Source organism: Cebidichthys violaceus, unplaced genomic scaffold (genome assembly GCF_023349555.1).
Source record: "Cebidichthys violaceus isolate CVI_PGR_0920_01 unplaced genomic scaffold, fCebVio1.0.p SCAF_2, whole genome shotgun sequence".
NCBI lineage: Eukaryota > Metazoa > Chordata > Actinopteri > Perciformes > Stichaeidae > Cebidichthys > Cebidichthys violaceus.
The window spans coordinates 8,323,152-8,336,801 of NW_027176372.1; the positions used below are offsets into that span (position 1 = coordinate 8,323,152).

At 41.6% G+C, this 13,650-nt stretch overlaps 1 pseudogene; it reads left to right on the top strand.

Moving 5' to 3' along the window:
• The first annotated feature begins 576 nt into the window (after positions 1-576).
• On the top strand, positions 577-1,709 carry LOC137875818 (uncharacterized; annotated as a pseudogene).
• The last annotated feature ends 11,941 nt before the right edge of the window (positions 1,710-13,650 follow it).

Sequence of the window (13,650 nt, forward strand, 5' to 3'; positions counted from 1 at the left end):
GGCCTGTCTCAGTTGCCTCAGTTGTGAAGTGCTTTCTGAGTTTCTGCTTGTTTGAGCAAGCCTTGATTGCTGATTGCAATGGCAGAACTTCCACTCCTGGCAGACAATGAGCAATCAGTAGATAGCTGTACTTATCTGGCTCCTCTCTCCCCTAACGAGGTCCTCAACCTTGTTACATCTAACCGCCCCACCACGTGCTCCCTTGACCCGATCCCTTCCCCTCTTCAGTCTATTGCGAATGAACTCCTTCCTTTCCTCACCCACCTCATCAACACATCTCTTGTTTCAGGATGCTTTCCCACGGCCTTCAAGACTGCCAGTGTCACCCCCCTTCTGAAGAAACCATCACTTGACCCCTCTGATGTCAAGAACTTCAGACCGGTTTCTCTTTTACCCTTTCTATCCAAAACACTTGAACGTGCTGTCTTTAACCAACTGTCTTCCTATCTGCACCAGAACAGCCTTTTGGATCCCCACCAGTCCCGGTTCAAAGTGGGTCACTCGACAGCAACAGCCCTCCTTGCGGTGACAGAGTCGCTTCATGCCGCGAGAGCTAACTCTCTCTCCTCTGTCCTGATTCTCCTGGACTTGTTTGCGGCGTTTGACACTGTGAACCATCAGATCCTCCTCTCCACCCTTGGGGGATGGGCGTCTCAGGTTCTGCACTCTCCCTGTTTGCATCCTACCTGACAGGTCGATCTTACCAGGTGACCTGGAGGGGGGCCGTGTCGGAACCACGCATGCTGACTACAGGGGTTCCGCAAGGTTCAGTCCTGGGCCCCCTTCTCTTCTCGCTCTACACAACATCTCTGAGTTCTATTATTCGCTCGCATGACTTCTCCTACCATTGTTATGCCGATGACACCCAGCTGGTCTTGTCATTTACCCCCAGTGACACCCAAGTGGAGACACGCATCGCTGCGTGCTTGGCTGACATCTCGAAGTGGATGACGACACACCACCTCAAGCTCAACCTAGACAAAACCGAGCTACTGTTCCTCCCGGAGAAGGGTTGCCTGCACCGGGACCTGTCCATCACCATTGATGATACCGTGGTGACGCCCACTCAGACTGCGAGGAACCTGGGTGTGACCCTTGTTGACCAACTGTCATTCTCAGCAAACATTTCATCCGTTACACGCTCCTGCAGATTCCTGTTCTACAACATCAGGAGGATTCGTCCCTTCCTCACTGACGAGACAGCGCAGGTTCTCATCCAGGCTCTTGTCATCTCCCACCTGGACTACTGCAACTCTCTACTCGCCGGAGCCCCGGCGACGGCCATCAGACCTATGGAGCTTGTCCAGAAAGCCGCAGCTCGCTTGGTGTTTAATAGCCCCAAGTTCTCCCACACAACTTCCTTTCTCCGTTCTCTACACTGGCTACCTGTAAGAGCTCGCATGCAGTTTAAGACTCTGGTGCTAGCCTACAGGGCAGTGAAAGGAACAGCTCCTTCGTATCTCCAGGCCATGGTCAAGCCCTACACCCCCGCCCTACCACTTCGCTCTGCTGCCTCAGGGCAATTGGTTGCCCCGTCGCTCAGAGGTCCCTGTGGCCGATCGACCCGGTCACGGCTGTTTTCTGTCCTGGCCCCACAGTGGTGGAATGAACTTCCCACTGACGTCAGGACAGCAGAGTTGCTGCCCATCTTTCGGCGCAGGCTGAAAACCCACCTCTTCAGGAAGTGCTACCCTGAGCCTTCCACTTAGCACTTATTGTATTCATACTAGCTTGTTGCACTTACTGCAAAAAAGTAATAGGAATACAATAACTGTTTTTCTTTGTTTCTGCACTGTACTTTGGCTCTGAGTTATGCTCTGCTTCATGCTCTTAGATGCTTGTTTGAAAAAGGAAATGTACTCATGACTTCTGGTGACTAGTAGTTCTTTTGATTACCAATGTTGAATGCACTTATTGTAAGTCGCTTTGGATAAAAGCGTCTGCTAAATGACTGTAATGTAATGTAATGTCTGGATGGAGATCATTTCGAAAACTGCTGAAACGCCGTGTGGACGAAGATCGTTTTTGTTTTAAAACTCCGCTTTAAAACAAAATTGTATTAGTGTGGATGTAGCCTCAGTGTTTGTTGAGCCAAACTATTTCCACTTCAATGGCAGACCCCCCTGTGGGAAAATCCCTTTGAACGACTCATGGAAAAGAACTTGAAGGTGAAGGAAGCTCAGCCTAGTGGGGAGTCACACCTTCATTTACAACCCCCCAGTCATGTGACTCAAGTAACAAGGAAGTGTGAAGTGTCTTATCAAGAAACGTCCGGAACTCAATTCACCTTTTGACCATCCCAAACAGCATTGGACTATGATTATACTATGTAATAATCAACATCATCATATTCTGGTTTCCCCCTTTTTTAACAGTGATGGAGAAAGTCTACAGATCTAGTACTTTAGTAAAACAACAACATAATAATAGTAAAGGTCCTGCATTCAAATCTTACATACTCAAAGTCTTAAGTAAAAGTACAAAACATTGAGCATTGAAAAAAACTTTAAGGACCAAAAATAAAAGTACTTATTTATTAATATAGTACTATAGTTAATGAGGCATTAATGTGTTTATCACTTTAAAGATGGAGCTCATTTTAGTGACATTATACACTGCTGGTAGTTTAATCTGTAATAACACATCATTTATTGAGTACATTTTGTATGATAACCTTAATCTGCTAAGTAATTAGTAACTAATGCTGTCAAATACATGTGGAGCAGCACATAACTATAAACTACATGCATTAATGGCGATTAATGGTGAAATTTGTACTTAATTCAAATATTTATGGCTTACTGAGTGTAAATGAGAAAGAAAATTTAAGACACGTTTACCACGTGTTCATCAGTAACGTAATACAACGAAGACGTGCGTGTTTATTTAACGTTACGCGATTCAAATGAAGCACCGGGTCTGTTCATAGCTTGTTCTTTCATTATGTGTATGTAAAGTAATGTCCTGAGTGAATGTAACGTTAACCTTAACCGGCCGCTGGTCAGCATCTATATTCACTGATGTACAGTAGTAAATGCTAAATCATATATTTAAATGCACGTTCATGTTAACTTGTGATACTTTCGACCACAAAATCCCAACAAAGTCCCATAGGAATAAACCCATATGAAGTGTTAACAGCTTCAGGTTACGTTACGTTGGCATGTAAGGTAGCAAAATCAAAAGACATTCGACTTTGAGTCAATAAAACTGAAGAAACACAACTAACTTGATCTTTATAGCTTTCAAAGTGAACAATAAAATGTCAGACAGAGCCAAGAGTAATTATCATTACATTTTAGCTCATCGTCTTTCATCTTAATGACAGCTACCGTTCAGCGTAATGTCGACACGAGATCTTGGCTGTGACTGATGGAGGAATGCCAGAGAAAGTCTTTCACTCGCAAAACGGCTCCACAGCACAACTAGTGGACAAATATATATTAAATCATTCGGCTCCACAGTGCTGCTGGTGGCCAAGATTATATTACATCCCGAATGGATTAGCACTACCATTGGAAATTAATGGAAATCGTTTAGGGCGTTTTCGCGGGGGTTGTTCTCCTCACAGTGGAACCTATTGAAATAGGAAGTAGCAACTACTTGTGTGTAGTGTTTCAGGGCCCCACATGACAGACACCAAAACAATCCCATCTTGCGATACTGTGGCACAAAAGACGATGCAAGTCTGTCGCTGAATATTAGCATATTCAATTGTGGTTTGTTGAATAAAACATGCTTTTGATTTGGACTCTCCTGTGTGTCCTAAAACAAGTTTCAAGTTCAACAGCCATTGAGCTGGGGATCAAGAGTTTAAGTTGTATAGTTCACATTGCTTATGCTGTTTGCTCTTCTGATATGAAAAAAGACCTTCTAGCTGATGATAGCTCTTTCCTCTTCTAACCTGACAAGCTAAAGTTTGCAAATGGACCAAAACAACTGAATAGAGAAATAAATGGACTACATACATACATACATACACACTACACACATTATCACTGAAATATTGCAGATTTATTTGTGGCTATTCTTTAATAAAATATGTCTACAAATACTGCAGGAAGGAAGAATACACAGCATAGAACAAATGGGGCATGTTTATTGTGAAGAATTTATAGGAAATAAAAAAAAAAACTCGCAAGAGGGTTAGCTATAGCTTCAGAGATTGAAGCCTCGGGCCACTGACCAATCGTTGGTATTTGACAAGTTGGTATTGAGAATGTGTTGACAAGCCAAGCACTGGCTTGAGATCAGGCTATTCACGTTTTTCCATCGCCCACTGTTGTTCTCCTACATGCTTGACACACGGGAGGAGTTTCAGTTGGTTGCAATCTGCAACCTCACAGCAAGATGCCGCCAAATCCTACACACTGCACTTTTAACATGTAACAGATAATGGATTTTATGTTACTGTTGTCCTGATGCAATGGAATGGGCTTGATTGGAAAATAGGGAGAGGTCTTCCTTTTAACATGAACAAGTGACAGAAGAGAAGTAACAGAAATCAAGGGAGGAATAAAGATGCAACAAAGGTGTCCAACCAGACTGTGGATATTCTAGGTCATGGCTTAACCCTGAAGCTGTCTCTGATATATTATAATATATGTTTCAAATAAAGGCCTGGTTCTTTTTGCAGTTGAGGTAAATATATTCTCCCTGCTGCTGCTAAATTGTGTTACCAGTTTAGTTAGCTTAAGACAATATTATTTAATTTTGTTTTACATATATTTCCATCAAAGACTGTTTATTTTGAACTTGATTGCTTGCTGCCTAATTGGACACTTAAATAACTATAGTTCCGCCCCTTGAGGTCAAACTCAATCAATTAGATCGTTTCCACATCCGGACGAGCTCTGCCTCTTAGAAATATTTGCTCTAGGAAAATCCAATCTATGCCCTGCTGAGAATGCTTCTGTGCGTGGTCTTTTCTCTCTCTTTCTCTCTCTCTCTCTCCATACTCTTTTCTATGCTCTATATTCTCCATGCACTTTGTATATTTATTACAGACGAATGGGCAGCTTGCTGCTGGAGGACACACACAGACACAGAGGTAGATGTATCTCTCGACAGAGAGGAGGAATGGAGCAGATGACAGAAAGACGAGTAGTATTAGAAAGCGGGGGGAAGTAAGGGACAGCAATGGAGTAGATGAAGAAGAAAAGAAGAAGAGAGAGAGAAAGAGAGAGAGACGGAGAGCCTCCGAAGTAGCTCTTAAACTGCTTCAAATTGGTCATTAGTTTAATCAGGGGGAAAAGCATTGCAGAAGCTTGCTCTATTAGGGGGAATGGTGACTCCCTGTCTCCCCCTCCCCACCCTTCTGTCACTTTCTCTCTCATCATTTCTTCTGTTCCTCTCCTCTCATGTGCTTCTTCTAAGACCTGTCCATATTTTTAGTGCCGCTCGAGAAGCAAAAAGGCAGACACTTCTCTCCTCGTAAATCTCCCTACCTCCTAACCACCGTGGGTGTAACAGCTTTATTAGGTATATGGTTGTGTAGCCGCAGATACATTGCAGCATTTTGACATTGATATGACAGCTTTTGCGAGTCTTAAATCTCCTTGGGAGGAAAGTTGTGATGCTCTCTAAGAGTCAAACATATTCTTGTCAAAGCAAGTTCATGCATGGATGTATTATTTACCAAGACTTTACTGCACCAAAACAAATCCCAAACAATCTCTCACCAAAAGATTTGAGGTTGATTCTAGCAGGACTAAAATCAACCTCAAATCTAGTCTACTGGCCCAGCAAGGCTAGTTTTATTTTTTTTAATTATGACGCTGGTGATTAAAACTGCAATCAGTAACCACCCAGAAACCATCCTCTTGTTAGTCACAGTAGTCTTGGGGAGGCTGAGTCATCGGATCTTCACAGTCGCAATATTTATTTTCCTACCATGGCAAAGGCATGACCCGCCCTGCTCTGCCTGTGGTTGGCTGACCACCTAAATAATCTTCCTTCTCATGCCTAAACATAACCAATCCAACCAACAAAGGGTTAGAGGTTGCAAAGTGTGTGTGTGTGTGTGTGTCTGTGGGGGGGGGGGTCATGCCTCAGTGCCTCGCTAAAAATCAGGAAGGTCCGATGATGTCATTTTGTATCAGCCATGTGCTTCTGTTCCCCATCCCACCTCTGGGAGCATTAGGCTTTGGGAGCAATGGTTTGTTTTTTGGGATAACTGGCTGTCGGAGAAATGGGCTTTTGGCCAATGGTCGGAATAAGGACCTATCGTGAATATTGATAGAAGTCAACAGCTGAAATTTAAACTGTATTCAAATCAATGGTTGTTGGTGCAAAAAACATAGTCAAAGTTGATGGAAAATGTTCCCCAGATTCCAAATATTTAATGCTAAAATGATAGAATGTATAAGTGTTTCTGTTGCTGCTGTTCCTGATTCAAATTTAAAAAAAAAAACACGACAGGAATGGCAACTGTTTGTGTTTTGTCATGTTTTTTTCTTGTGTCGCATGAATGGACTAAGCTACAACTGCATTCTGTGTGCAACCCTGTGTCGCAAAATGACAATAAATGACCCTTGAACCTTGAAACATGATATGATCCCAAGGTCTTCATACGGTCAGACACGGATCAAGGTGGCCAGAAGACTGTGGCGAAATCTCTGAAAACGTTTAAGTATTAATTTTTGTTACACTTTGTCCGTAAATTCTGACAATATGAGGAATAACATTTCAGCTGCTCTCGTGACGCTAATGGATGTTCCATATAAAGTAAAGACTTTTAAATATGTTTGTTTGTGGAGATACAGCAGGCTTCTTGCTAGGATTTGTTAAAAAAGTGGAAAATGTGGAAAACACATTATTTAATAGGGAGGGGTTAAATAAAGGATTAAATATCTTTTTTTGTAGCAGACAACTATGTCATTCTTTTCCTGACTTTTTATGCCTGTCTTGCCTGTTGCCAACATCTCCTCTGTTTTCTATGAAGGTCTAACCAGTCTGCTCTCCTCTTCCCCTTCTCATCTCTCCTCTCTTCTGTTTTTCCTCCCTTACTCTGTCACACCTCCCATAATAAACTCTTTTCTTTATCTCTTCCCTGTCATCTTTTCAATACAGCTCAAGTTGTTTAAAAGCGACCGCGCACATACCCCCCCCCCTCTCTCTGTCTTCTAACGCTTGACCGTCCCTCTCCTCCTCTTTCTCTGCCATCTTTCTACCCCTGTTCTTTCCTGCACAGTCAAGCCAAACTGAGCAAATCCTTCCAAAGAGGGTATTGATGATGAAACAAATAAGGCAGCCACCAGAGAAATGCCTTGCAGCTTCAGCGAGGCGTGCTGGGCAAGATTAGCAGCCAAAAGGGCTTTTTTTGGCCTACTTCTCGCTAAGGCTATAAAGTGCATCTAATATGGCAACTTTCCAAAGGAGAGGAATTTAATCTGGGACATATTGTTCTGAAGACTGAAAACAGAGAATGGGCATCGGATCGAAGCACAGTGTCTTCAGAGGTCAATAGTTCACGAAGTGAGTAACAAAGCTTGAAGCTTGAAGAGATAATTCTAGTTCAGTCAGTAGGGTTATACTTGCATTTTATACACAGTGCTACACTTCAAATAATTACTACTTGTTTATTTTTGTTTTTTTATTGTTATTGCTCCTGAGAGAAATATCTGATTCTTTTTTTTTTTTGGAATATTTTATTTTTCCAAGTTTTTTAACCAAGCAAGAGAACGTGCAGAGCTTACAGAACACAGTACATTAAACATTACAAAAAATTACATAACACGCTAAGAAAGAAAAAAAAACACAAATACATGAAATAAAATTAAGTAAATAAATAATTCCCCCCACCCTAACAAACCAAAAAACAAAAAAGGTTGGTGCATAAAGTGACACAGCACAAAGCATATTGTAACTTCAAATAATTACAGTCCTATTGTACTGTTAGTGTTGTACCCATGTACTCCAAATAAGGCTGCCAGATTTTCAAAAATAAATGATATCTTTTTCTGAGACTATATGCAATCTTTTCAAGAGGAATACAACTGTTCATTTCCACAGACCATTTGTCGATGAGAGTGGGGGAATCAGATTTCCATGTCATTGCAATACATTTCCTGGCCACACATAAAGCAACTACTGCAAGTTTAATTTGGGGCTTTGTTAAAGACCTGTTGAGAGTTGTGAAGTTTCCCAGTAAACATAGCTCAGGATCTAATGGAAAGGTAACACCTGTGATCTTAGTTATTGTATTACAAAAGTCATACCAAAAGGACCTCACCTTTGTGCAAAGCCAGGTAGGAAGGAGCCAACCTCTATACCACATCTGAAACACATTTCTGACAATTCAGGTTTGGATTTATGTAGCTTCTGTGGGGTAAGGTACAGCTGATGAAGAAAATTATAATGAACAAGTCTGTACCGGGCATTAACCGTTGCTGACAAACTGTTCTGGCACAAATCTGACCAGAGTTGTTCATCAATTCTTATATTCAAGTCTGATTCCCATCTCATCCTGGATCTGTGTAATCCTGGTTTTGGGCCCTCATTCAGCAACATGGAGTACATTTTAGAAATAAATTTGTACACATTTCCCTGGTGAAGCAATTTTTCCACATTAGTTAACACAGGTAGAGTCATTCCAGGGCCCAGGTTGGTTCTCAAAAAAGATCTTAACTGGAGGTAACAAAAGAAAGTTCTACTGGACAAGTCATACTTTCTCTTCAGTTCTTCAAAAGACATGAGAAGTCCTTGATCAAAGCAATCTTCGAGATGCTGGATTCCTCTGTCATGCCAAGTCTCCAGAATCTTGTTATTTAGAGTCATGGGTAGAAGTTCATTTTGTCTTAGAGGTGTTTTTGGTGATAGTCTCATATTTAGTCCAAGAGTTTTGTGAACTTCATACCATATTTTAATAAAGTGTTTCAAAATAGGATTGTCTGTCCTGCTGGATATGGTTTTGGAGTTCCATTTATAAATAAAATCACTGGAGGTTTCTTCTTTCAAAGGATGAAGTGCAATTTGTATCCAAGAGGGGGCAGCACCACCGTCAAAAAATGACAAAATATATCGCATCTGGGCTGCTAAATAATATTTCTTTAAATTGGGTAGTCGAAAACCTCCTAGACTATAATCCCATGTTAATTTTTCCATTGACAACCTTGGCATTTTACAGTTCCATAAAAACTGCCTAATGTGTTTGTTGAGGGTTTTAAAAAAAGGTTTGAGGTAATGGAATGGGTAAGGACTGGAAAAGATACTGCAACCTCGGGAGAATATTCATTTTCACACAGTTTATTCGACCAATTAGAGTAATGGGTAGATTCATCCATCGACGTAGGTCGTTGTCGATTTTACTCAGCAATGGGAGGTAATTCAATTTGTACAAGTTTTTAAGATCATTATCTGTAATTATTCCTAGATATTTAATATTCGGTAGCCACTTAAATGGGGTTGTTTGGTGGTATTCAGTGTGATCGAAGTTTGTGAGTGGAATAATTTCACTTTTTTCCAAATTGACCTTGTATCCTGAAATAGTAGCGTCTGTAGTTTAGTGAGAGAGTTAACCGGGTCTGTTAGATACAGAATTCCATCATTTTATTTATTAAAATAGCAACCCCCCTTGCTTTTGAGTTAAATGATGATGATAGTACGTGTCCTACCCATTCTCTTCTCAGCTTTTTATGCTCCTGTGTGGTAAGATGGGTCTCTTGTAAAAAAGCGATATCTGTTTGCAGTTTTTTAAGGTGTGTCAAAACTCTCTTCCTTTTAACAGGTCCATTTAGCCCATTCACATTAAAGCTAACAAACTTCACTACCCTACTCATTAATGCCAAGTGTGGACATCAGAGTGTCATCGCCTCTTTGTAAATTCACTGTGCAAGAGCCAGTGTATCTCCTGTGATCAAATAAAAAAAGATAAACCAAAGCACCAACATTAACGAAGAAAACAAACCTCTTCACCCACCCCTCTTCCCCCCAAGTGCCTAATCCTGAACATTTTACACTATCTTCCCTATCAAACTGGGTTGTGCACTTTGCACTTGTCAAGTATGACATGTCTGGCTGGTTCAGAAACATACAAACCAGCCCAAGGCTTTGTCTGAGAAAGATTTTAACAATATGTATGGTATCCAATTTTAAGTGTAACAAGAAATTATAACAAATGCTGAAAACACCCTTTTCTGAAATTATTAGAACGCAAGCAGGGTGGGTTAATATGAAACCAATCTATCAGAAAAAACTTAAACTTGAATTGCTGCCATCACTTACTTTATCCCAACATCTTTAACCTAACAAGAGTGACGGCAGTGCTAAAGAGAGACAGCTCCTGAGAGCTGCTGCTGCGTGTCTGGGTTTCATCCACCTGTTGGTTCCGTCCGCCTGGTCCGTTATGTTTGTCCCGGGGAGTCCCGCAGGAATGCTGCCGCTTCTTTTGGTGTTTTGAAGAATTTTCGTCTTCCATCGGGAAGCATGATCCTCAGTGTTACAGGGTGAAGCAGGGCAAACGGGATGTCCTTGGATCGAAGCTCCCTCTTAACTTGATCGAACTCCTTTCTGCGTTTCATCAAGCTGGCGCTCAGGTCCGGAAAAAACAACACAGGCTTATCTTCGTACATGACGTGGCCGTTGTTCTCTTTGGACCTCTGTGTGGCGATGCGCAGGATTTTGTCCCGGTCTTGGTATTTAAGCAGGCGTATCAATACATGTCTCAGTCTCTGGTCTGCAGGTGGACAGTGTGTAAGAGTTCGGTGTGCTCGCTCTATGATCAGCGGCTCAGTGAAATGCTCTCGTCCGAGAGTGGCTGGGATCCACTTGGTAAAAAAGTTCACAGGGTCGTTTCCCTCGCAGCTCTCATTCAGGTTAACAACGCATATATTGTTGCGTCGGCTGTAGTTTTCCAGCTGGTCGACTTTCTCCATTAAAAAGTAATTTTCTTTACTTAGTTTTTGGACGCGAGAATCTAGGCCCACCAGCTGGTCCTCCGCTGTGCTAATGCGGTCTTCCGCTTTGGTTATGCGGGTGCTCAGTGTATCCAGCATCGTTTTCAGTCCAGAGATAGATTGGTTAATTTCTGCGGTTTTAGAGTCGAGTTTACTGGAGAGAGCTTGATTACCGTTTCGTATCTCTTGAAGAATGAGAGAGTCTTTCACACCGCCTATGTGCTCTTGTGCCGCCGCCGCCATGACATGAACTTCTTCGTCACTATTCTTGGGAGTTGTTTTATCAATAGATGTCAGAGTTTGCTCACCAGCTGAGTTTAGTTGTTTGTTTCTGGTTCTTCGGACCATAATAAAGCTGTCCGACCAGGTTGGGACTGACTTTGGGTGTTTTAAAAGGTTTTAAAATGGATTTGTTTGAAGAGCCTCTGGGCCAGCGTCTACCTAGCTTCGCTGCATCACGTGACCCCCGAAATATCTGATTCTTAAGCTATTAAAAGCTCCTGTAGTCTAGCTAATCGCTTAAATTGTCTGTTTGCCATTTGGTGCTGAGCAGATAGATAAATAATATTATTTATTATATATTATTGTATTGTTCTGCAGGAAAAATTGTCTTGGGCTCCAAGCCGCTGCATCACACAAAACACTCAACAACATCACAATGTGAAAACATGCATAGAAAATTGTTAGCTTTACATGTTGAGGGTGAGACAGTAGTACTTTAAGATAAGTTAGTGCCCAAATGACATAATATAGTATGTTGCTATTTCATATTTTGATGGACGATGACATTCTTTGTGCCGGTTTAGCCTACGATTTTGCATTCTGAACCAAATTGCAGAATAGCAGAAAAAAGGAGGAGTTTGTAGGATTTGGCGGCATCTAGTAATGAGGTTTCAGATCGCAAGCAAGAGCTTACGCCTCTGCTCACTCCTCCCTTTCCAAGCATGTCAGAGAACTACTGTGGCCCTCAGGTAACATTAAAACTTGAAAGGCTCTCTCTAGTGCCAGTCTTTGGTTTGTCCGTTCTGGGCTACTGTAGAAACATGGTGGTGCAACATGGCCACTCCGTGAAAAGGGACCCGCTCCCCATGAGGAGCTCTTTCTGAGATAATGAAAACACATTACTATTAATCAATGCTCTACATTTTCATCAATCATCCAAAAGTACACACCAAACTTAACATATATTAAACTGTAGCTTCTCTTCCAATCTGAATATTCAACTTTAAATGGGAATAATCAGCGGCAATGTTTGTATTTAAAGCTACTATGAGGAACTATAACTTTGGGTGGATTTTGGCGGCAGTGTTTCTGAGCCCCAGATTCGCTTTAGAATAACAAATGTTACTGGCGTGCCTCCCTTCCCCCCCAGCAGGCCCTGCAATACTGCCTGGGCCACCAGCAGCGTGGTGTAGGTGTTGGCTGCTAGCGGAGTGGCGAGGATCCTGGTGGATCCACTGGGCTGGTCGCTGTCCGAGGCCCCGCTGGAGTCTGTTATGGTGAACCTGCATGATTTCGTCTGATGTTGCCAGAATCGGACCCGGTGGCACCGATGACAAGCATTAGGAATAACTATTGAAAACATAGCCAATCTTCTTGCTGATGGTCTTGTTTACTGATGAAGGTCATATAGAAGCGTCAGTAATAAAGTGAAACTGTTTCATAACCAGTTAAAAGTTCCTCACAGTAACTATAACCATAAAGAGAGTAAAAGTTCAATAATGTAAACATTTTGCTATGGATTCACAATTATTCACAAATACACACCTTTAGTATAACATTTACACAACACTTGTTCCTGTTATAGAGAAAAACTCTACACCAGCACACCATGAATGCACAGTGAGAGTATAAAATCAGCACAGTTGCATTTACCATTGCGGATGACGGCAGTCATGGGTATTAAATGGGTTTAGCAGGCCCTGGGGTCATGACATTACAGGCCCTTTTTAAACATGATGAATTTTTCCAGCTACAGTGAGCTGCGACTGTGTGGGGGCGACATCAGCACTATTCAACAGAAAACAATGATTTGATTCTGGAAACTTAAGATGAGGACAAAAAAATATATATTTCCAATGAAACAACTAATAAAGAAGAGTTGCGTATTCATCCCTGTGAAATACGTGAACTCATAAGTGCAGTTTGACGTATATTTATGGCTGTACAGTCTTGAATTTGAGGTAAAAGGGTGAAGAATCCTTCACAGCATTATTCCAGTCATCACTGGTCGGCTCATCACTGGCAAGCTCAAAAATACAAGTACTTCTAAAAGAAACAAGGGATTTAATCCAGTAAACGTTGAAGCAAGGTATTTTCTTGCAACAGGGAAAAAGGTAGGGCAGAAGCAGGACAAGAGGGAAATAAATGTGACGTCCCTGTCCAATCCCTCATGTATTTAAGTCAACAGGTTTTGAAAGTAAAATATTTACTAAATATACTAAATTGATTCACGTCTTAGTGCCATGTAAGCCATTCAGTGCTAGGTTGGAACCAACAAGAAGCAGAAAACAACTAAAAAGTGAGGTGTAGCGTGTTCACTTATTGTTTTGCTCCTGGGATAAAACCATTGAAATGTTCATCTGCAACATATCAAAAGGTAGTGTAACATTAGTACAAGTAAAGAACGGAGAGGTCAGCCTAACCGACTCAGTGCTGGCAGTTTCACAGCAGTGAGTTAGCTAACGTTAGACTACATTAGCCAACATCAGCTATTAGTCATACGTGACCTAATACAATTAATTAAATTGACCCT